Below are 23653 nucleotides of genomic sequence, written 5' to 3' on the forward strand. Positions count from 1 at the left end.
AGAGCATGAGAGGGGAGAGGGTCAGGGGGAGAAGCAGACTCCCCGCTGAGCAGAGAGTCCAATGTGGGACTCGATCCCGGGACTCTGGGATCATGACCTGAGCCAAAGGCAGTCGCTTAAACAACTGAGCCAGGTGCGCCCCCCCCCCCCTTTTTTAAATCCATTCTGATACCCTATGTCTTTTGATTGGAGCATTTAGTCCATTTATATTCAGAGTGATTATTGATATGAATTTAGTGCCATTTCATTACTTAAGTCATTTTAAGAGCTTTTCTGTTCCTTTCTAGTCTTTTTAAAATTTTTTACTTAAATTCAATTTAATTAACATATACTGTATTAGTTTGAGGTAGAATTCAGTGATTTATCAGTTGCATACAACACCTAGTGCTCATTACTTCAAGTGCCCTCCTTAATGCCCATCAATTGCCCCATCCCCCCACCCATCTCCCCTCCAGCAACCCTTAGTTTGTTCCCTATAGTTAAGAGACCGTTATGGTTTGCCTCCCTGTTTTCCTTATTTTCTTTTTTCTTCCCTTCCTCTGTTTGTTTGTTTTTCCTAAATTCCACATATGAGTGAAATCATATGGTATTTGTCTTTCTCTGACTTATTTCACTTAGTATAATATCTTCTAGTTCCATCCATGTCATTGCAAATGGCAAGGTTTCATCCTTTTAATGGCTGAGTAATAATCCATTTTTAACTTCATCCATTCATCCATCGATGGACATCTGGGCTTTTTCCATAGTCTGGCTATTGTGGACATTGCTGCTGTAAACATTGGGGTGCAGTTGCCCCCTTGAATTACTGTACCATTTGGGTAAATACTGTACCATTTGGATAAATACCTAATTGCTGGGTCATAGAGTAACTCTATTTTTTAACCTTTTGAGGAACCTCCATACTGTTTTCCAGAGTGGGTACACCAGCTTGCATTCCCACCAACAGTGTAAGAAGGTTCCCCTTTCTCCACATCCTCACCAACATCTGTTTCCTGAATTGTTCATTTTAGTCATACTGAATGGTGTGAGGGGGTATCTCATTGTGGTTTTGATTTGTATTTCCCTGATGCCGAGTGATGTGGAACATTTTTTCATGTGTTTATTGGCCATTTATATGTCTTTGGAGAAATGACTGTTCATGTCTTCAGCCCATTTGATTGGATTATTTGTTCTTTGGGTGCAGAGTTTGATAAGTTCTTTATAGATATTTGGATACTAGCCCTTTATTTTTTTGAAAGTATGAATAGGGAAATCATTTATTCTGCATACTTATATTATAACTTGTACTTTTGCTGAATATCCTTATTCTTTTTTAAATTTTATTTTATTATGTAAGTTGCCATACAATACATCATTAGTTTTTGATGTAGTGATCCACGATTCATTGTTTTCATATAACACCAAGTGCTCCATGCAGTATGTGCCCGCCTTAATACCCATCACTGGGATAACTCATCCCCCACCCCCCTCCCCTCTAAAACCCTCAGTTTGTTTCTCAGAGTCCATAGTGTCCCCTGGTTTCTCTCTCCCTCCTATCTCCCCCCTTCATTTTCCTCTCCTCCTAATGTCCTCCATGCTATTCCTTAATCTGTGATGTCATTTGCAAATATCTTCTCTTATTCTGTAGGTTCCTTTAGTTTTGTTGGCTGTTTCCTTTGCTGTGCAGAAGCTTTTTATCTTGAAGTCCCAATAGTTCATTTTTTTAAAAATTTATTTTATTATGTTATGTTAGTCACCATACAATGGTCCGATAGTTCATTTTTGCTTTTGTTTCCCTTGCCTTTGGAGATGTGTCTAGCAAGAAGTTGCTGCCTGTGTTCTCTAGGATTTTGATGAATTCCTATCTCATATTAGGTGTTTCATCCATTTTGAGTCTATTTTTGTGTATTGTGTAAGGAAATGGTCCAGTTTCATTCTTCATGTGGCTGTCCAAAATTCCCAACACTATTTGTTGAAGAGATGGTCTTTTTTTTTTCCCCATTGGATACTCTTTCCTGATTTGTCCATAGAGTTGAGGGTCCATTTCTGGGTTCTCTATTCTATTCTTTTTTTTTCAAAGATCTTATTTATTTGACAGAGACACAGCGAGAGAGGGAACACAAGCAAGGGGAGTGGGAGAGGGAGAAGCAGGTTTCCCGCAAAGCAGGGAGCCCGATATGGGGCTCAATCCCAGGACCCTAAGATCACGACCTGAGCCGAAAGCAGCTGCTTAGTGACTGAGCCACCCAGGCACCCCTCTATTCTATTCTGTTCCATTGATCTATGTGTCTATTTTTGTGCCTGTACCATGCTGTCTTGATGGTTACAATTTTGTAATACAGTTTGAAGTCTGGAATTGTGATGTCTCCAGCTTTGGTCATCTTTTTCAACATTTCTTTGGCTATTCAAGGTCTTTTGTGGTTCCATACAAATCTTAGGATTATTTGTTCCAACTCTGTGGAAAATGTTAATGGTATTTTGATAGGTGTATAGATTGCTTTGGGCAGTACATTTTCACAATATTCTTCCAATCCATGAGCATGGAATGTTTTTCCATTTCTTTGTGTCTTCTTCAATTTCTTTCATAAGTATTCTATAGTTTTTAGAGTACAGATCCTTTACCTCTTTGGTTAGGTTTATTCCTAGGTATCTTATGGTTTGGGGTGCAATTATAAATGGGATCAATTTCTTAATTTCTTCTGCCTCATTGTTAGTGTATAGAAATGCAACTGATTTCTGTGCATTGATTTTTATATCCTGTCACTTTGCTGAATTCCTGTATCAGTTCTAGCAGTTTTGGAGTGGAGTCTTTTGGGTTTTCAACACAGAGTATCATGTTCTCTGCGAAGAGTGAAAGTTTGACTTCTGTGCCAATTCAGATGTCTTTTATTTCTTTTTGTTGTCTGATTGTTGAGGCTAGGACTTCTAGTTCTATGTTGAACAATAGTGGGAGAGTGGACATCCCTTTTGTGTTCCTGATGTTAGGGGCAAAGCTCTGTTTTTCCCTGTTGAGGATGATATATACGTATTTGCTGTGGGTTTTTTTGTTTGCTTTTTTTTTTTTTTTTTGTATATGGCTTTTATGATACTGAGGCATGTTCCTCTCTCCCTTCATGGCAGAAAGTTTTGATCAAGACAGCATGCTGTATTTTGTCAAATCTTTTTCTGCATCTATTGAGAGGACCATATGGTTCTTGTCCTTTTATTAATGTGGTATATCAGATTGATTTGTGGATGTTGAATTACCCTTGCAACCCAGGAATACATACAACTTGGTCGTGGTGATTAATCCGTTTAATGTACTGTTGGATTCTATTGGCTAGTGTCATGGTGAGAATTTTTGCATCCCTGTTCATCAGGGATATTGGTCTGTAATTCTCTTTTTGATGGGGTCTTTGTTTGGTTTGTGGTCAAGATAATGCTGGACTCATAGAATGAGTTTGGGAGTTTTCCTTCCATTTCTATTTTTTGAAACAGCTTCAGAAGATTAGATATTAGTTCCTTAAATGTTTGGTAGAATTCCCTTGGGAAGCCACCCATTCCTGGACTACTCTTGTGTGTTGGGAGATTTCTTGATTACTGCTCCAAGGTCCTTGCTGGTTATGGGTTTGTTCAGGTTTTCTATCTCTTCCTGTTTCAGTTTTGGTAGTTTATACATTTCTAGGAATGTACCCATTTCTTCCAGATTGCCTAATTTGTTGGCATATAGTTGGTCATGATATGTTCTTATAATTGCTTGTATTTCTGTGGTGTTGGTTGTGATCTCTCCTCTTTCATTCATGATTTTATTAATTTGAGTCCTTTCTATTTTTTTTCTAAATTTATTTGTTAGAGGAGAGTGTGTGCACAAGCAGGGGGAGTGGCAGGCAGAGGGAGAGGCAGGCCCCCCCACTGAGCAAGGAGCCCAATGTGGAACTCAATCCCAGGACCCTGGGATCATGACCTGAGCTGAAGGCAGATGCTTAACCAACTGAGCCACCCAGGCACCCCCATTCTCTTTTCTTTTTGACCAGTCTGGCCAGGAGTTTATCAATTTTATTAATTCTTTCAAAGAACCAGCTCCTAGTTTTTTTTTTATCTGTTCTAACTGTTCTTTCAGTTTCCATTTCATTGATTTCTGCTCTAATCTTTATTCTCTTCTCCTGCTGGGTTTAGGCTTTATTTGTTGTTTTTCCAGCTCCTTTAGGTATAAGGTTAGGTAATGTTTTTGAGACTTTCCTTGTTTCTTGAGAAAGGTTTGTATTGCCATGTACATCCCTCTTAGGACTGCCTTTGCTGCATTCCAAAGGTTGTGAACTGTTTTCATTTTAATTTGCTTCCATGTATTTTTTTTTAATTCTTCAATTTCCCAGTTCGCCCATTCATTCTTTAATAGGATGCTGTTTAACCTCCATGTATTTGTGGTCCTTCCAAATTTTTTCTTGTAGTTGACTTCAAGTTTTGAAGCATTGTGATTTGAAAATATGTATGGAATAATTTCAATCTTTTTGTATTAGTGGAGACCTGATTTGTGACTCAGTATGTCATCTATTCTGGAGGATGTTTCATTTGCACTTGGGAAGAATGTGTACTCTGTTCCTTTAAGATGAAATGCTCTGAATATATCTGTTAAGTCCATCTGGTCCAGTGTCATTCAAAGTGAGTGTTTCCTTTGATCGTCTGCTTAGATGATCAGTCCATTGCTGTAGTGGGGTGTTAAAATCCTGTACTATTGTAATATCAATGTGTGCCTTTTAATTTTGTTAACTGGTTTATAAACTTGGCTGCTCTCAAGTTAGGGGCATTACATACATACAACTGTTAGATCTTCTAGTTGGATAGACCCTTTTATTATGACATAGTGTCCTTCTTCAACTCTTATTACAGTCTTGCATTTAAAATCTAGTTTGTCTGATATAAGGACGGCTACACCAGCTTTCTTTTAGTGTCCATTGGCATAATAGTTCTCCACCCCCTCACTTTCAATCTGGAGGTGCCTTTGGGTCTAAAATGAGTCTCTTATAAGCCACATATCAATGGGTCTTGTTTTTTCTATGCATTCTGATACTCTGTCTTTTGATGGGAGCTCTTAATATATTTATGTTCAGAGTAATGATTGAAAGATAGGATTTTAATACCATTATATTACCTGTGAAGTCACTGTTCCTACAGATTGTCTCTGTTCCTTTCTTGTCTTTGAGTGAAGAGGGCTCAAAAGTAACGAAGAATACCCTTTAATTCATGCAGGGCTGGTTTAGTTCACAAATTTCTTTATTTTTTGTTTGTCCTGGAAACTCTTTATCTGTCCTATTCTGAATGATAGCCTTGCTGAATAAATTACTCCTGGTTATATATTTTTCTCATTTAGTACCCTGAATATATCACGCCAGCCCTTTCTGGCCTGCCAGGTCTCTGTGGACAGGTCTGCTGCCAGCCTTATGTTTCTACCCTTGTAGGTTAAGGACCTTTTGTCCCAAGCTCCTTTCAGGATTTTCTCTTTATCTTTGAAATTTGCAAGTTTCATTTTTGTATGTCGAGGTATTGACCTATTTTTTTGAGGTGGGGTTCTCTGTGTTTCCTTACCCAGATCAGGGAAGTTATTATCTATAATTTGTTCAAATAAACCTTCAATCCCTCTCTCCTGTTCATCTTCTGGGACCCTTATTATCTGGATATTATTTCATGTTATGGAATCATTGAGTTCTCAAAGTCTGCCTTCATGATCTAGTTGTCTATCTCTTCAGCTTCCTTATTTTTGATCATTTTTGTCTTCTGTGTCACTCTCTTCTGCCTTTTTTATCCTTGCTATTAAAGCCTCCATTTGTGACTGCATCTCAGTAATAGCATTTTTAATTTGGCCTGATGAGATTTTAGTTTTTATTCCTATGGTAAGGGTTGTTCTCTAGTGTCCTCTATGCTTTGTTTCAAGTCCAGCTAGTGTCTTTATAATCATTGTTTTAAATTCTAGTTCAGACATTTCACTTATATCTATATTGATTTAAATCCTTGGTGCTCAGCATTACCTCCTGTTCTTTCCATTCAGAAAAGAAAGAAAAAACCCCAGCAAGAACAGCTGTAAAAAAAACTTCAGGAAGTGTTCGTGTATGCTGTGTACACTCTGCTGTTGTGTTTTGGCTGCTCTTTCCCACTGGTTCTTCATCTACAGAGTTCCTTCTTGCTTGTAATGGACAGTGTTTGGACCTTTATGTAGATGTGCTTTGATTTGTTTGTCAAGATAAGCCTATAAAGGAAAAGAAAAAAATAAAAATAAAAACAATACACAAAACCTGATCCAAGGCAATAGAAAAAGAAAAGGAACACAAATGCAAACAGAGAATCAACTCTAAGCCTGATTCTAAAAAATAAGAAAGAAGGAAGAAAGAGTAGGGGAAGAAGAAAAGAGAAAAATAAGAAGCCTGATCTGAAAAATAAGCAGGAAAAAAATGAACCAACCAATGAACAAAAGATTATAAACCTGATACAAAAAAGAAAAGAAAAAAATATATAAAATAAAGGATAAGGAATAAAAAATTATAAATAGAAAAAAATTTCTAAAAATTAAGAGGAAAAAAAGCCTGGTCCTATTTCCCACGGGAAGCTGTTGAGTTTTCTTTAATGAATGGACTTGGTATATTGGGGGGGGGAAGGGGAGCCTGTGTTGGTCTTCCAAAGGAGAGGCCTGCTTTGCTGGCTCACAAGGTGACTTGCTCTTGTAAAGATGCCCCTGCCTGCCAAGTGTGGGTATGTGTGTGTGTGGGGGGTGGGTAGGGGGTAGGCAGGGTTTAGTGTAGGGGGCTCCAGCCTCCACTGGAGGTGCTGTGTTTTTCTCTGAAGTCTGACTGCTCGTGGGTGGGAGGAGGAAAGGTGGTTGGTGGAGGAAGAATATGGTGTCACCCCACCCTCTTGTCCCTGGAGAGTACAACTCCTAGCCACCACTGTTCAGGAGGCCCTCTTAGAAAAGCAAACAATTTCCTGTGCCCCAGGCTTTTGTCAGTTCCTTGTCCTTAACCTGTCTGTGCCCTGGCTGTAGGCACACCCAGAGCCACAGATCTCCTGTATTTTATCTCTGGCCAGTGGCTGAGATTCAAAACTCCAAGTTTTAAAAGGCCTTCTAAAGAGCAGGCCCACTCCTGACCCCCAGAGGAGGGGCTCTGGGCATGCTCAGCACCATCCTTACTTGGAAAAGCAGTCATACAGTGCACATGCAGAGGCTAGAGTTCATTGCAATGCTCCCCGAAAAGCTGGAACCAGGTTATTGGCCCTCCGCACTCAACTCAGTCCCTTACTCTTTTCTGTCCCAGAAAAGCTGTCTCTGGCTTGAATCTATTGAGGCCAACAGCAAAAAGTGGCAGCCAGGTTATCTGCAATTTGCTCCTCTCTCTTTGCTTAGTTTTGCAGAAATGCAGCCATTTGGTGCCGCACACACACAGAGGCTTAAGCCTATTGTGGCTCACAGGGAAAAGTTGAGGTTTTCTGCCCTCTGCATGTACCTCTGAATCTGCTGATGAGCACTGCTCAATGGCTCCCAGCTGGACTTTTGTTCTTGGAGAGGCAAAGTAAGTTCTTCCAAATGCCCTTTGTGAAGGGGAGCCACCTCTCCCTGTACAATGCAGGGGATCTCCTCAATAAGCCACTGTGGCTTATTGTGTGGCCCCTGCCTTCCGGGTGCTCTCCTACTTTTTCCCTCTCCCCGACTTTGCTCTGGGAAAAGGGTTCTCTCCACTTTGTGGCCTTGGGGCTTTCATCTTCCACAGTTCATGGCTCTGAACCTCACATCTGCCACATTCTCTCCCTCCAACTGTGCAGATTGTTTCCTTAATCCTTCGGTCATCTTCCTAATTCAGAAGAGTTGAATGTTGATCTCTCTGTATTCAAAGGATGAGGCAAGTTCAGGGTCCCCCTACTACTCTGCCATCTTAACTCCACCCCTTGATTCCTGTTCTTTTTTAGTGTTGTGGTCTTTCCTTCCCACTCAGTCTCCTTTAATATTTCTTGCAGTGGTGGTTTAGTGGTCACAAACTCCTGTAGTTTTGGTCTGTGAAACTCTTTATCACTCTTTCTATCCTGAATGATAGTCTTGCTGGATAAAGTGTTCTTGGCTGCATTTTCTCCCTTTAGCATGTTGAATATATCCTGCCACTCTCTTCTGGCCTGCCAAGTTTCTGTGGAAAGATCTGCTCACTTTGTCTTCTCTTGTAAGGGTTTTTCCCTTTTCCCTTGCTGCTTTCATGATTTTTTCCTTATCTTTCTATTTTGCAAATTTAACGATGGTAGGTCTTGGTGTTGGCCTGCTTTTGTTGATTTTGATGGGGGTTCTCTGTGCCTCCAGATTTGGATGTCTGTTTCCTTCTGAGATTAAGGAAGTTTTCAGTTAAAATTTCCTCAAAACCTCTGCCTCTTTTTCCCTCTTCTGGGACTCTTATGATACAAATGTTATGCTTTATGGAGTTGCTGAGTTCTCTAAATCTACATTTGTGATCCAATATTTTTCTCTTCAGCTTCATTATTTTCCATAATTTTTTACATATCCTTCACTTATTCATTCCTGCTTCTTCCATCCTTCTGGTCATTACATCCAATTGGTTTTGAATCTCAGTTATTGCATTTCTCATTTTGGCTTAATTTTTAGGTCCTTTATCTGTAGTAAGGGACTCCCTGGTATCTTCTATGCCTTACTCAAGCCAAGCCTAGTGTCCTTATGATTATTGCCTTAAATTCTGGCTCAGGCATAACATTTGTTTCTTTTTTTTTTAAATTTTTTTATTTAAATTCAATTAAGTCAACATATAGTATATTATTAGTTTCAGGGTTAGAATTTAGTGATTTATCAGTTGCATATAACAGCCAGTGCTCATTACATCAAGTGCCCTCCTTAATGCCCATCACCCAGTTACCCATCTCCCCACTCACCTCCCCTCCAGCAACCCTCAGTTTGTTTAGAAAATTTCCTCTTCCTGTTTAGATTACCTCTCTCACATTTTTCCTAAGCAAATGAATGGGCTAGATGTAATCATTGTCTTTCATGGATAAATAAGAATCTGAAAGGAATCAGCATAGGAATTATGCATACATATTTCTTTTTTTTTAATTTTATTATGTTATGTTAGTCACCATACAATACATCATTAGTTTTTGATGTGGTGATCCACAATTCATTGTTTTCGTATAACACCTAGTGCTCCATGCAGTATGTGCCCTCCTTAATACCCATCACCAGGCTAACCAATCCCCCCCCCAAACCCTGTTTGTTTCTCAGAGTCCATAGTCTCTCATGCTTCATCTCTCTCTCTGATTTCCTCCCCCTTTCATTTTTCATAATATTTGTTTCAATTTAAATTAGATCCCTGGCTGTGACCTTTTCTTTCTGTTGGGATGAATTTCTACATCTTGGCATTTTGTCTAGGTCTCTGTCATCTTTTGTATTGTTAGGAAAGCCTATTAGGTTTCCTGCTCCTGAGAGTAATGGCTCTATAAAGAGGTCATGTGCTGCCCAGGGCCTGGAAATTCAGGAAGTGTCTCTCTTGTATGCTGTGTACATTCTGCTGCTGTGTTTTGGCTGCTCTTTGCCCACTGCAAGCAAGGAGAAACTCTTCAGAGGACTGACCTGAGGGAGTGTTTGGGCCTTGGCTAGAGTGTGGCAAATTTTAACGAGGTGTGCTCTGGTCTGCTTGTTAAGAGACATGATGCTATTTCTGCTAAAGCTGAAGCTTTGCAGCACTCTATTGTACATGTGAGGATCGGTGCTGATCTTCTGGGGGAGGAGCCTCCTGCTCTGGTTCTCAGGTACACTTAAAGAGAAAAGTAGCACCTCTAGAGGGCAGAGGGGTGGGGCTTGGTGGAAGCAGGTTAGGTAGCCACTTTTGGTACTGTGTTGCTTACTGACGTTGGTTTATGCTGAGGGGTGAGGGAAAGAAATGGTGCCAACCCCCTCCCTCTTCCCTGGAGAGGGGAGTTCGTGCCTCCCACTGTCCAGGAAGCCTTCCAGAAGAGCAAACAATCTCCCTTCATGTGTCCCAGGTGTCTCTCAGATCCCTGCCTTCATCCTGCCCGTGTCTGGGCCATTTTCCTGCCCAGCAGTGCAGTGTACCTGTGTCTTATCCAAGGCAGGCCGGTTGAGTTTTAAAACACCAAACTTTGGGGGACCTGGCAGGGCATGGACCCATGCTGGTCCTCCATGGAAGGGTCTCACTATGCTGGGACTGATGCCGGTTTGTCCCAGAAGGGCAGTCGCACCAAAATGCAGGGGCATGGAGTTGGGAGTAAAGTGTAGCAAAAAGCCAGTGTCCAGGTTAGCTGCCCTCAGCAGGTGTCTCTGAACCTATGCTGAGGGGAGGGTAATGGTGCTTGCCAACTCTTTTGTCCCTGGAGAGGCAATGCCACCTCTTCCAGATGTGCTCCAGGAAGGGAGAACTGTTTCTCCCAAGTGCATCCCAGGGGGATCCTCAGACTATGTGGTCTGCTCCAGGGCTATCTGCCCTCCTTCTCCACAGAAGTACTGCTGTGCCCTCAGGGCTCCACACCAGCCATGCCACAGACCTCTAAAACTCTAGGCTTTGAGCCCCACTGGTTATAAAATCTCATGAAAATCAGCCCATCTCATTTTCCTAGTCAATGGCTTTGGGGAAGTGTTTTTCTTGTGCACTCCCCTGTGCACTTCCGTGTGTGTATGTGTGTGTCTCCCCTCTGCCCCCCGCCCCATGACCAGGACTCCCTCCCTCCCTGTGCCTCTCTCTCTCTCTCTCTTCATGTGACCAGGGCTCCCTATCCTCCATAGTACACATGATCCATTTCTCCCACAAATCACATCTCCATACCTCCTACCTTGATGTGGCCTTTTCTTTCCCTCTAGTTGTGCAGATTGTTCTGTCAGTCCTCATATCAATTTGATATGATTTGATATTTGTGCTCAAGGGAGGAAGCAAACCTAAGGTCCTCTTACTACTCTGCCATCTTAGCTCCTCCCCCGGGACCCCAAACTTCTATACTGATGGTTTGTGTCCTCTGAGATGCAGATGTCAAAATGGAATTAAAGAAAATTTTTAGAAAAATAACTGAAAAAAGGGAGCTGGAGGATTCTGAGATGCCATTAGAACAATGCCAGCCACCCTCTCTGAAGAAAGGGGAGAAAAAATGTTGGGTTGGAAGTGGTGTAGACTGGTATGCTACCAGGTGCCTTGGTCAAGGGCAAGTAACAGCAAAAATCACCCCTCAGAGGAGTCCAAATCTCATCTCCCATTAATGGGACTTCCTCAATATTTCTGCTGTACTTTGGTGTATATAATCCACCACAGTCTGCCTCTTGTGCTGACAGATCTTATCTATCCAGGTCCACAGAGCAGCAACTGCATAGTTCTTGAGGTTACAGAGGGGAGACTGAGACAGGATATAAGTAGAATGAACTACAGCTCTCCTTGCTGGAGTTGATCTTGGATTATAACTGGTAAACCATCTTGTTTCTCCTTCACTCTCTACGGTAAATTCTCTTCATCCTTGGCTATCATATCAAAGTTTGGCTTACTTTAGTGGTGTGACCCAAACTGTCATTCCAAGGACTCTGAATCCTTACTATTCATAGCCTTTCAAGCTTGGAATGCTGAAGTATTCATTATAATGGGGCAAGGAGGGAAATATGAGGATACCCACGAGAATCACATGGCTTCAATATGCATTCTTCTCCCATGTCAAAGTAGCCCAACTTCTTCCTGCAACTATGATTCATGAAATGACTCAGTAAGTGATTGGGAGTGAGGGACAATGGAACTGCTCTTGTCTTTATCCCTTGGTTCTTGTACCCATGTGGCCTTCTTTCTTAGTAGGGATAAAAACCTACAGATGATACCTTTTTATTCTATCTAGGTCATTCCTCTGAATTATCTGAGAGGGTCCCTCTGCAAATTTGGTTCAAGATGCCCACAATACTCAATGTATTTTTAGTGATTTATATGTCTTCCCTTTTTTACATCCCTAACTCCCTTCATGTTACCTGGAATCACCTCCCTAGTAGTTTACTTGCTCCTAAATCCTTGTCTCAGTGTTGCTTTTTGGAGAACTCAGACTAAGCAGAAATGAATCTCAGTTGACTGATCTTCCTCAAAATTAAGTCTTAACCCAGAAATGACTTAAATGATTGTCATATTTAACTGAGGCTCAAGGGTAGAGTTCAGTTTAGGTAGAAAATCAAAGATATTGTATCTTTTCCATCCTAGTATGAAAAGCATTTAGGACTATCCTGTCTACACTTTGCCTTTCAAATCTAAGTAGCTTCATCATAAGAAGGAATAATTTGAACACCAAAGTTCAAAATTCACAATACTGTAATAAACCACTTAGAATCCACAAAGACATCAATGCCAAAGTACACAAACCTAAGGAGATACACATGGTCAGGCCACAGGGGAAGAACCTAAGCACCTGTCCTTAACTCTTACTGTTCTGCAACTAGACATGAGTGCTAGAAAGTACCAAGTCTAATGGCACCTCAAATTGTAACCAGTTATAAGAGCAAGGTAGCTTATAGATACCAAGAAGAACACACAAAGGAGAAGATCAGAGAAACCATGACCTTTTAAGAGCAAGCACAGACCCACTGGCTCTCAGGTATGTCCCTTTCAGTCTCCATAGCCAAGGAGCACCCAGTGTCTTTAGAGTTCATGTCTATTATTGTGGGAGTACCTATCATATAACCCGTGGTATGTCATAGTGGACCACATCCTTTCATGGGCACCTCCCCTTTTCAGGTGGAGATTGCTTCCCATTCCCTTCTGTGGTACAGATTAAGGCTCCCAAAGAGGTCTACAACCTAACTCCTTGAAGCTGTGAATAGGTTAGGTTACATGGCAGGGGGAATTATAGTTGCAGATGTATTTAAGGTGCTAATCAGCTAACCATCAAGGAAAATTATCCTTGGATAATTGGATAGTGTAATCATGGGTGTCTTTAAATGTGGAAGAGGGAGGTAGAAGAGTTACTGTCAGGGTGAAGGGATATAAAAAGACTCAAATCACTGGTTTTGAAGATGGAAGGGGGCCATGAGCCAAGGAACACAGGTAGCCAGTATAGCTGGAGAAGTCAAGATAACAGAGTGAATCTCATCTAGATCCTCCAGGAAAGAATGCAGCCCTGCCAACACTTGTTTAGTGAAAGGAAAGTCCTTTCAGACTTTTTAAGGGGTTACACACAAAATCAGGTCTATAGTATAATTCCCTTTGAAAATTTAAGTACATGCATAGAGTATCTGGAAGAAATAAAGATGACCTTCTAAAGAGAGGAAATGGGTTGCTTGGGGAAAGGGTGGAAAAAGACTAAATTTTTTTCCATGAATAATTTATGACCATGATGAACATTTAAAAAGTCCAAGTATAAGAAACTATACAGGAAAAATTAACAGATATATGCAAACCAGTTGAAATAAAAGTGTATTATATACTGATGTCTAATATCCCTAATATTCAAAAAACCTTGAAAGAATGAAAGGCCTGCACTGTATAACTTAAGTAACCATGAAGCATATAAAGTTGTACTCAATTCACAAGCAAAATTATGCTCTCACTTCAAATTGAAGGAAGGCGAAGATAAAAGAAAGCTACTTCATTCTGACTAGGTTGCAGGAAGATATGCTATCCTATTGCTAATGCCATCATAAGAAGCTATTAAAAAGCACTGCAAAATCTACTTACATTTTGACTCTGTCATTCAAAGTCTTTAAAATGGTCTCCCAGATACAAGGGAAATAAGATATAGTCTCTTAGAGACAAACTCAAGGACATCCATTCAAAGCCTGTACAATCATACCAGTCATGTGTTGCTATGAGAGCAAAATTAATTCCCTCAGCTTCTGAGAACTCTTCTAGCAAAGAGGGATCAGTGACATTAAGAAGTTCCAGAGCTGGGGAGCAGAATCCTGTAATGACAAATTAACAAATAGCCATTAACTTCACATCTCTCAATCAAGGACTATAGAGCAAATCTCTCCCCCTATAGGAGTCACCCTCATCAAGTGGTTTCACTTGAAAATAGCTGTGTTTGCACAAAGACCAGATACCCTTCATTATGCCCTCTCCTACTATATAACACCATTATTCACCAAGATTCCCTACTTAGTAACCCAACAGTTCTGTCAATGACTTTTCCCACCTGCAATATCCACCACCAACCTCCATTGATTACAACTCTTGCTCGGTAGGGACTAATGGCCCCCACATCTGTGAATGTAGCAGATATCCTTGCTGTGGTGCCCATTAGACACTGGATGCTACCACAATTGAATCTTGGCTGCTATCTCTAAAATATTATTCCTGAATAGCCACTATTTTTCTTCAACCAAGTGGTGTAATAACCAATTGTCAACTCTGATATGAATGCTACCTTTTCTGAGCCAAAAAAGTGTGTAAGCCACTGCAAATGGGTCCATTTAGAATCACTGTGCCTTTTTGAACATTTACTAATTTCCCTAAGAACTAGAATGTTTTATGAAACCTGGGTAGGTTGTGAGGTGCTCTTCAACAAACCTATGGGGCAATCCCTCTAACAGTAAGCAGGGATTGGTACCTGGGGCACAAGATTTTAAATGAATCACAATTACAACTAACAAATGGGAGTAGCTGAAATTTGAATGCAAAGCTAACTAAACCCACAAATTTAGTTTTGTTTATTTACTGTGGCCACTAGAGTTTTTATTATGTGGCTCACATTATCTCTGTTGAACAACACTGCCATAAGGGCTAAAAGATAGCTCCCAGGGATGAGAAAAGAATGAATCCCAAATACCAGAACAATCTCTATGGTAGTACAGAGGGTGTCCATCTCAGGCTGTGGGTGCTCTAGCAAGGACTGGCATGCCTGCTACTTTGTCATTCCGATCTGCTCCCTGGAAGACCATTATTCCTACAATCCCCACAATCCCATTTTCAAAAGACAATGCCAAGATTTCTTAGCTGATTAAGGCAACTATTCTATTCAGGTCTAAATGGGCTTTTATCCTGATGATAGATTACAGGGAAAGTTAGCAAATCAGGAACAACAAATGGGAAAGATGTGGGCTGGCACACTCAGGATATGACAGATGAGTTATAACTTGGTTACAAAAGGAATAGACCTTGAAGTCAGGGTCTATTAACTAGGCAAGCAATCTACCTCCACCATCATTCTTCCGTCCCAAATGGACATGGCATGACCCTTCTTTGCAAAAACTACCTCTATCCAGTGCTGGTTCTAAGGGCTATCCCCAGTTATACATCTAGTCAATTATTACTGGTTGTTTCTCAACCATCTCAAAAACAGCCTGACTGAGGTTCCAACTCACCTGAGGGGTCTCAAGGAACATAGAGCTCCACCATGTGAACAAGTGCTGCTGTCTCCTAGGCCAAACACTAGACTCTGCCCTAGTAGGTTTACCCTACAGTTTACCCTCAGATCTTGTCAGATTCTCCACTTGCACTGCCACACCCGATGAAAGAGAACCTCAAGATCATCCATATCTTATAAGGCATAGAACATCTTACAGTACCTTAACAACAGTGTCCTAGAGACTCACAAACCTCATTGTTTCTAGAATCCTAAAAACCTTTCCCTCATAAAAACATCCACTCAGCTAGTCTTCTCTGTTTTGATCCTCTGGTCAAAGGAGCCAGGTGAAGGGATCTACAGAAATGCTGTCTAGCTTTTAGGTGTAGACTTGCCTTCATATGTAGTACAGACTTGATTCTTTCTGTCAGGTACAGTAGAATTTTTTCCTAATGACATAACATGAAAGGCAAACCTTGGATGGAAGACTTGGTATAAATACAGAGCATCCCTTATTAATCTGAATGTGTAGATGAGATCTGCTTCCTCTGAAAACAAACTGACAACCTTCCTACCCAGGATTGAAGATCTGCAACCAAGGCTAAGTCTTCAACAACCCATTGTGTAAAAGTTGAAGACTTTGATATACAAGTGAAAAACAGGCCAGGTTAGTAATGTCAGTAATATGTCACTCCATCCGTGACAACAGTAGTGGCTTGATAGCTGCTCCCCTGTGCACATCCAGGTGTCTACTGTAGTTGTGTGGGCCCAGGTACCTCCAATCAGAATCATAGGCCTAACTAATCCTAGATTCTTTCAGTCACCTGGAAGTTCCCAACTCTGAATACTGTTTGGCATACTTACCCAGGAAACTAGAAATGTAGGTATGTCATGTTATTCCAGCTCAGGATTCTTCTTAGCCTTGGAAAGCTCATTTGTTAGGAAATGAGAAGTATCAACCTTACATTAAACAATAGAGAGATTCTGTAAGAAGACATTAGATCTGATATAATTTCTTACTATAAACTTTTATCCTATTCTGAAGGACAGTAGCAGGTAACTCATCACACTTTGTCCTAATTGATCAGGGCTTGAAGTCACAGTCTAGCAATTAGAGGGGAAAATAGAACTATCACTACTACCACGAATATTGCCTCACCCAAAACTGACAGGACACTCAGTTCTCATTCCCTAACCTGCATGTACATGGGCTCTCCCATCAAGCTTAGCTAGTACTCACCAGGACCTGCAATCTCAAGACAGGTTTTTTTGTTTTGTTTTGTTTTTTGTTTTTTTGTTTGTTTTTTTTACTTTCCACTTTTGCCAGTAAATGGGAATCACAACTATACTTCAAAAATTCCCTTACTATCCAACAATCAGATCTCTCCTACCCCTAATTGTAAGAGAGCAGATAGCAAAGCCAGCTTTATTCTTGAACTATAGCCCAGATTCTTCAAATGTTTAAGAAATTCCATCACCACCGATACAGTTTTAGGATTAGGAAAGAAACAAATGCTAAATGCTAAAAAACTATGTCCAATTCCAAAGCATCTTAGCTATAATTATTGTGACAGACCCCCTATTTAGGGAACATAATTGATAGTTCCTGCAAGCTATACTACAAATCAACTTTAAGTGAAATGACAAGTGGCCCAAGGTAATATATATGGATCCCTTGGCAGTGGTCAATTGCCTGGCCATCTAGACTGGGTCCAGACGAAAAAGGACTGGGAAATCAAAGGAGATCTAAGAAGAGGCATATTGATATGTTAAATATGCAGATTTTCATACCACATGTAATACCCTCAAGTCCTGACTTAAGACACACAGAGTAACTGAACAGACAAAATGGTTCTGCCTGTTTACAGCCAGACTTCTTCAGCCAATGGGCGAATGAGTACAGTGGTCAGGGTTGCAGGGATGAAGACTGTATATGTGTCTAACTACATGGAATGCTAATTTTCAGACAAACTACCCACTGTTGCCTCTGAATGCACAACCTGTCAAAGAGAACTGTTGAATCCCATATATGGCACTATTTGTTAAGTAGACCAACTTGCCACTTGATAGAAGTTGACTACTCTCACTACATTAAGCCCCCTCCATCCTAAAAGAAAAAAAAAAAGAGCCAGAAATTCAGCCTCCCAGAACTAGATACCTAATCTTGGTATGGGTTTGTTTTTCCTGCATACAGAGCCTCAAACAGTACTATTCTCTAGTGACTTATGCAATGTTCCATCCATACGCCTGTATACCAGAGTGTAGCGCTAGATCAATGGACTCATTTCACGGAAAAGGTAGAGAATGGGCCCTTGGATCATGGGGTCCACTAGTCCTGTTACATCATATAACCATTCAAAAGCAGTTAGCTTCTTAGAAAGCTGAAAGCATTCAGAAGCATAGCAGAAGTCCTAACTCAGAGTTAACATGATTTAGGTTTAGGATACCTTCTGCCAGCATGCAGTCTGTACATTATAGAATTCCAAAGGTCAGACCATCCCACTCATCCTCTTAGTGACTGAGCATCCCTTGAAGGACTTACTCTCTACATTCTTGGCCTGCCCTGCACATAGATAAGCATGGAACTGTGGCAGGAGAACACATGGGCACACAGACTGTAACAGTCTGTAGGTTTCCTTTGGATGACTTCAACAAATTGAGCAAACACTAGCTCCTTTTGCTTACCTATGGCTTACACATTTGGAACCACCTGTGTGCCATATTTACTTCATTGTCTTGACTGGTTGCCATCTTAACCATTACAGATAAAAACCATATGATCATTTCAATAGATGCAGAAAAAGCATTTGACAAAGTACAACATACATTCATAAACTCTCAACACATCAGGTTTAGAGGGAACATACCTAAATGTAATAAAGGCCGTATGTAACAAATCCACAGCTAACAGAATTGTGAAAAACTGAGTTTTCCTCTAAGATTAGAAACAAGACAAGGATGTTTATTCTTACCACTTTTATTCAACATAGTACTAGAAGTCCTAGCCATAGCAATCAGACAAAAAGAAAAGGCATCCAAATTGGTCAGAAGTAAAACTGTCACTATTGGCAGATGCTCTGACACTATGTATCAAACCTCAAAGACTCCACCAAAAAACTGAGAACTAATTAATGTATCCTGCAACTGCTGAATTCAAAATTACACAGAAATGTGTTGCATTTCTATACACTAATAATAAAGTGGCAGAGAAATCAAGAAAACCCCATTTATAATTTCACCCAAAAGAATGAACTACCTAAAAATAAACTTTTTAAAAATTATGTTAATCACCATACATTACATCATTAGTTTTTGATGTCTAAAAATAAACTTAACCAAGGAGGTAAAATACCTATTCTTCAAAAACTGAGACAGTGAAAGAAATGGATGACATGAAGAAAGGGAAAGATACTCCATGCTCATGTATTGAAGAACTGATACTGTTGATATCTATATTACCCAAAGATACCTACAAATTTAATGTAATCTCTATCAAAATACCAATAGTACTTTGCACAGAATTAGAATAATCCTAGAACTTGTATGGAACTGCCAAAGACTTTGAGTAGCCAAGGCACTCTTGAGAAAGAACAAAGCTGGGGGTATCACCATCCCAGATTGCAAGATAAACTACAAAACTGTGGTAATCAAAATGGTATGGTGTTGGCACAAAAATGGACATATATATCAATGGAACAGAATAGAGCCAAAGGATAAACCAATGATTTTTTGGGTCCATTTATGACAAAGGAGGCAAGAATATACAATGGGGAGAGCAATCTTTTCAACAAATAATGCTGGGAAAACTAGACAGCTACATGCAAAAGAATGAAACTGGACCACTTCCTTAAAACATACCCAAAAGTAAACTCAAAATAGATTAAAGACCTAAATGAGACATGAAACCATAAAACTCTTAGAAGAAAACATAGGCAGTAATCTCTTTGACACTGACCATAGAAACATTTTTGTAGATGTGTCTCAGCCAAGAGAAAAAAAAAGCATAGTTAAATTGTTAGGATTGCACTAAAATAAAAAGCTTTCACACAGTGAAGGGAACCAACAAAACAATGACAACCCACTAAAGAGAAGATATTTGCAAATGAAATAGCTGGTAAGGGATTAATATCCAAAATACAGATCTTATACAGCTCAACACCCAAAAACAAAATAATCCAATTAAAAGTGGGCAGAGGACTTGAGTCCTCTTCCCAGAGATGTACAGATATCCATCAGGCACATGAAAAGATGCTCAACATCACTATCAGGGAAATGCATATCAAAATCACAATGAGATATCACTTTACACCTGTCAGAATGGCTAAAATAAAAACATAAGTGTTAATGAGGACGTGGAGAAGAAGCAACCCTCATACACTGCAGGTAGGAATGCAAATTGGTGCAGCCACTGTGGAAAAGAGTATGGAGGATCCTAAAAAAAAAAAAAAAAAAAAAAATCTTAGAATTACCATATGACCCAGTAATTCTTCTAAGAGTTTTATGGTTTCAGGTATCACATTTAGGTCTTAGAATTACCATATGACCCAGTAATTCCACCTAGGTATTTACCCTAAGACAACAAAAACTCTAATTCAAAAAGATACCTGCACTCCACGTTTGTTGCAGCAGTATCTACATTAGCCAAGATACGGAGGCAACCCAAGTGTCCATCCATAGACAAATAAAGATGTGATATATATATATGCAATAGAATATTACATAGCCATAAGAAATGAGCTTTTGCTATTTACAACAACACGGATGGACCTAGAGAGTATAAGTGAAATAAGTCAGAAAAAGACAAATACCATATGACTGAGATGTGGAATTCAAAAAACAAAATGAACAAAGGGTAAAAGACTCACAAAACAACCTCAAATACAGAGAACAAAATATTGGTTGCCAGAGGGGAAGTGGGTGGGAAATGGGTGAAATGCATAAAGGGGATTAAGAGTACACTTACCTAGGGGAGTAATGTATAGAATTGTTGAATCATATATCTGAAACCAATACTGTGTATTAATTATACTTGAGTTAAAAAAAAAAAACTTTTATAAAGAAACAAAGCAGGGTGATGATTGTAGCAAACTACTATGCCCACAGCTGCAATGAGTGCCTAGAATGTAATGGGTATTAATCATTTCCCTTTTTACCAATTCTAGACTGCTCTTTATCTGCCAGTATCTCTGCTGATCTAGATGCCTATTCCTAGGGGGACCCAATTGTTACATATCCACGAAGGTCTGAGTATATGGTTACCTTACTCTAGTTAGGTTGTGGTTGCTGTAGTAAATGTACCTGTCACCACACAGTGTCACTAAGAAGGACTCAGTCAACCTCACCAGTCTAGACATAGGTTTCCCCTACAAAATGGGATGCCATATCTTCATAATGCTCAGGCTCAATGATCCCTGCTATATTAGTAATTTCCCACTTGCCTACTGGCCAAAGGCATGAGATGCCTAGTATGACTGTTGTTTTAGGTTCTCTGGAATTTATTCTGTATTTCCTGGTGGAAGTCTTTCCTTTCTGGGGGCTGCTGATCATGCCAGGCCTAAAGTCGTGAGAACAAAGTATCCCATCTCCAATCCGATCACAAGGTATATGGTGATAGGAACCATACTATTTTTCTCTTGGTCATGATTACAGTATTGTATCCTTTGGGGGACACAAAATACAAAGTCCTGGCTTCCTTCAAGTTAAATTAGATATGATATTGGGGATATTTAAGGGTTGATTTGAAATCAGATGAAGCATTTCACCAGTGAACATGAGGCAAAAGCCCTAGGATAGCTGCCTCAAACAGGAAAGATTGTATTAGTCTGCTGAGCTCAGGTGGCCCCAGTTGTACTTGAGGTTGAGCTTCTCAGAAGGAGCCCCAGACTAGGAGGGAGGTACCTCTTGCATGCCCTTGTGGTCAGGAGGTCACTCATTTTAAGGCCTTTCACTTCCTTCAGGAAGTAGTTCACCAGGAAATCACAAGGATGGGCATATTTATGATTTTCAGAGCCCAAGGTATGTGGATCCAGCAGGGCCAGGTTCAGGTATTTGTCCATATATATGGATGTGACCTCATTCATTCTGGGAAGAAGGGTGCAGCTGATGGACTCATGTAGTGACTTCAGGATTACTTGGGTTCCCTCACAACTCTCTTCTGCCAAGTCCCAGAGAAAGTGGTTCATGCCCTCTAGGGCCACATCCTTGTCAAACTATACAAACCTTGTAGATTGTAGACAGAACATGCTCAGATACAAATTGACCAGGTGGTTGATAGCATCATCTGTGTGGTGGGAACTATACATGAAAGTTTGTCATGAGATGTGGGTGCTGCCTGTGAAAGAATTAGCTGTGCCAAGGGGCTGTGGGTGTGGAGTGTGTGTGTATGTGTGTGTGTGTTAAGTTGAATTCTCTAGAAGTAGATGCTAAGATGAGAATTTGAGCGATCAGGACTTAGAACCAAGTAAAATTCCATTAGGGTAGTAGAGAAGGAGGGTGGGCAAGAGGAGGTAAGGCAAGGGCATGATAACAAGCAGAATCCAATGGCTGGTAAACAAAGGTCTTTATGACAGAGGACCTATGCTGGCAGTACATGTTATACCTAAATTCTTTCAATAAAAGGAACAGTATTTAATCCCTTTTACCCCATTCATCATTGTTTAAAACTTGCCACTCGGGGGACTAAATTTCCCGATCTTTGAGTTCTTCCAAAGCCAACCCCTACCCCTCCCCAAAGGCCTAGTCACTGACTGTTAGCAATCAAATCACCAGAACCTTCTGTGCCAAATATGGAAGAGGGATCTAAGGAGATGGGGGTTGAGCAGGGACAGACTCTGATAGAGGGCATCCTAAAATCTGGAGCTAGAAAGGAGAACCCTTCCCCCAGTCTGTTCCTCCAAACACTGTTTTATCAAGAAGCAGTTCCACAAAACTAGAAGTGTCATGAGTTGCCATGACTTTAAAATGAGACCAAGTCTGTTTAGATTCATTCCCTAGAAACAGACCATAGGAGACTTATGTGAAAGTAATTAAGGAAGTATTCCCAGGGGAAACCAGTGGAAGACTAGGGAGGCAGGCAGGAGTTGGTAGGAAGCCAAGCAACGTTGTGATCTCTGGCAAAATCCCGTGTACTGTATTCTTCATCCAGATCCTATAGGCAAGCACTAGACAAGTTAATTGTGAGCTGGGCTTTCACAGTCCTGTAACTGCTAGTGATTAGTACTGGCTGCCCTTGTTTGGAGAAGTGTAAACTCTCAGGCACTCTGGCTCTTGGGGTGTGCAGGCAAAACAAGTCCAATAATCTAAGGGCAGTGCTCCAAAAGAGTTGCAGGTGTTGGCCTTTGAAGACACATGACACCCAGAGTTGAGGGGTTACAGAGTAAAGTTAAAAAGGATTTTGAGGGGATATAGGTATGGGCCTCACATGGATCATTAATGATTTTGTGGTTGGAAGGTGGAAGAAACAAAACAGGTGGCAAGTAAGGTTCTTTGGTCTATTCCTTCAAATAACACTTTGCTACATGCCTGTTGTAGGAATGTAACCCCTCATAGCTTGCAGGCTGGCCTTTGGGCTTTATCACAAGAACAAAGTTCCGTCAAGTATTGGAGTCCTTGCTTCCTACTTTAGGCCCAAATAAGATATTTTGGAAGATGGTGTGAGAATTTGTAAGAGTTATGAAGCCTTCCTAAATAGCCCCTATTTGTAGAGTTTCACATTTCAAGTCATGATACCCCTCATCATCTATAAGCCGCAGACTTTGGCAATAGGGTCTATTTGTGTAGGGTTCATGTGCCTTTTTCTTTAGTTTTAAACTCCTGGGCATGTGTTCAGAACATTTCTTTGGGGGAGCACTCAGTAAATCCTCTTCTAGAAACACAAGGAATAAAGGTTCTGTGCTTGTTGGGAGACTTTTGGGACTATTCAATTTTATTAATAAGCATGTTCAGATTTTCTACTTCCTGCTTCAGTTTTGGAAGCTTGTATGTTTCTAGGAATTTGTCCATTTCTTCTTGGTTATCCAGTTTGAAGGGCTGGAGATTTCTGTGCCTGGGCTACAGCTTTGCTTCTATTCCACCTAAAAGCAGGTTAAAGCAGCATATTTAATGGATGGGCAAATCACATGTTCATGTAAGTGTCACAGGATTTTTGTCTGGGGTAATGGGCGGACCTTTCAATGGAGATGAGAAGAATTCTCCTGGGGTCAACACATGTGAAAGGGAAGCAGGATTAGACAGAGGGAGAAGTTGAATTGTAGTGCAGATCAGACAGAAGCCTGAGCCACCCCTGTGGGGAATTGTCAGTCTGGGATGACCCTTGAGAGCTACCTGAGTTGGGATGAGAGGTTTGGGTTTGTATTATCTCAGATATAAGTTCTTCATTCCTGAAAGAGGGGGATATAGGTGCTACATCGCAGCT

The 23653-nt window shown here is 40.5% G+C and overlaps 1 long non-coding RNA gene across 1 annotated transcript in view; it reads right to left on the reverse strand.

Moving 5' to 3' along the window:
* LOC113925793 overlaps nucleotides 1–15398 on the reverse strand; it is a 28985-nt gene extending 13587 nt beyond the window's left edge. The window contains exon 1 of the long non-coding RNA XR_003521059.2: nucleotides 15260–15398. This is a non-coding gene — a long non-coding RNA (uncharacterized LOC113925793). The remainder of the gene's footprint in view (nucleotides 1–15259) is intronic.
* Nucleotides 15399–23653: the final 8255 nt, after the last annotated feature.

Source organism: Zalophus californianus, chromosome 2 (genome assembly GCF_009762305.2).
Source record: "Zalophus californianus isolate mZalCal1 chromosome 2, mZalCal1.pri.v2, whole genome shotgun sequence".
Taxonomy (NCBI): domain Eukaryota; kingdom Metazoa; phylum Chordata; class Mammalia; order Carnivora; family Otariidae; genus Zalophus; species Zalophus californianus.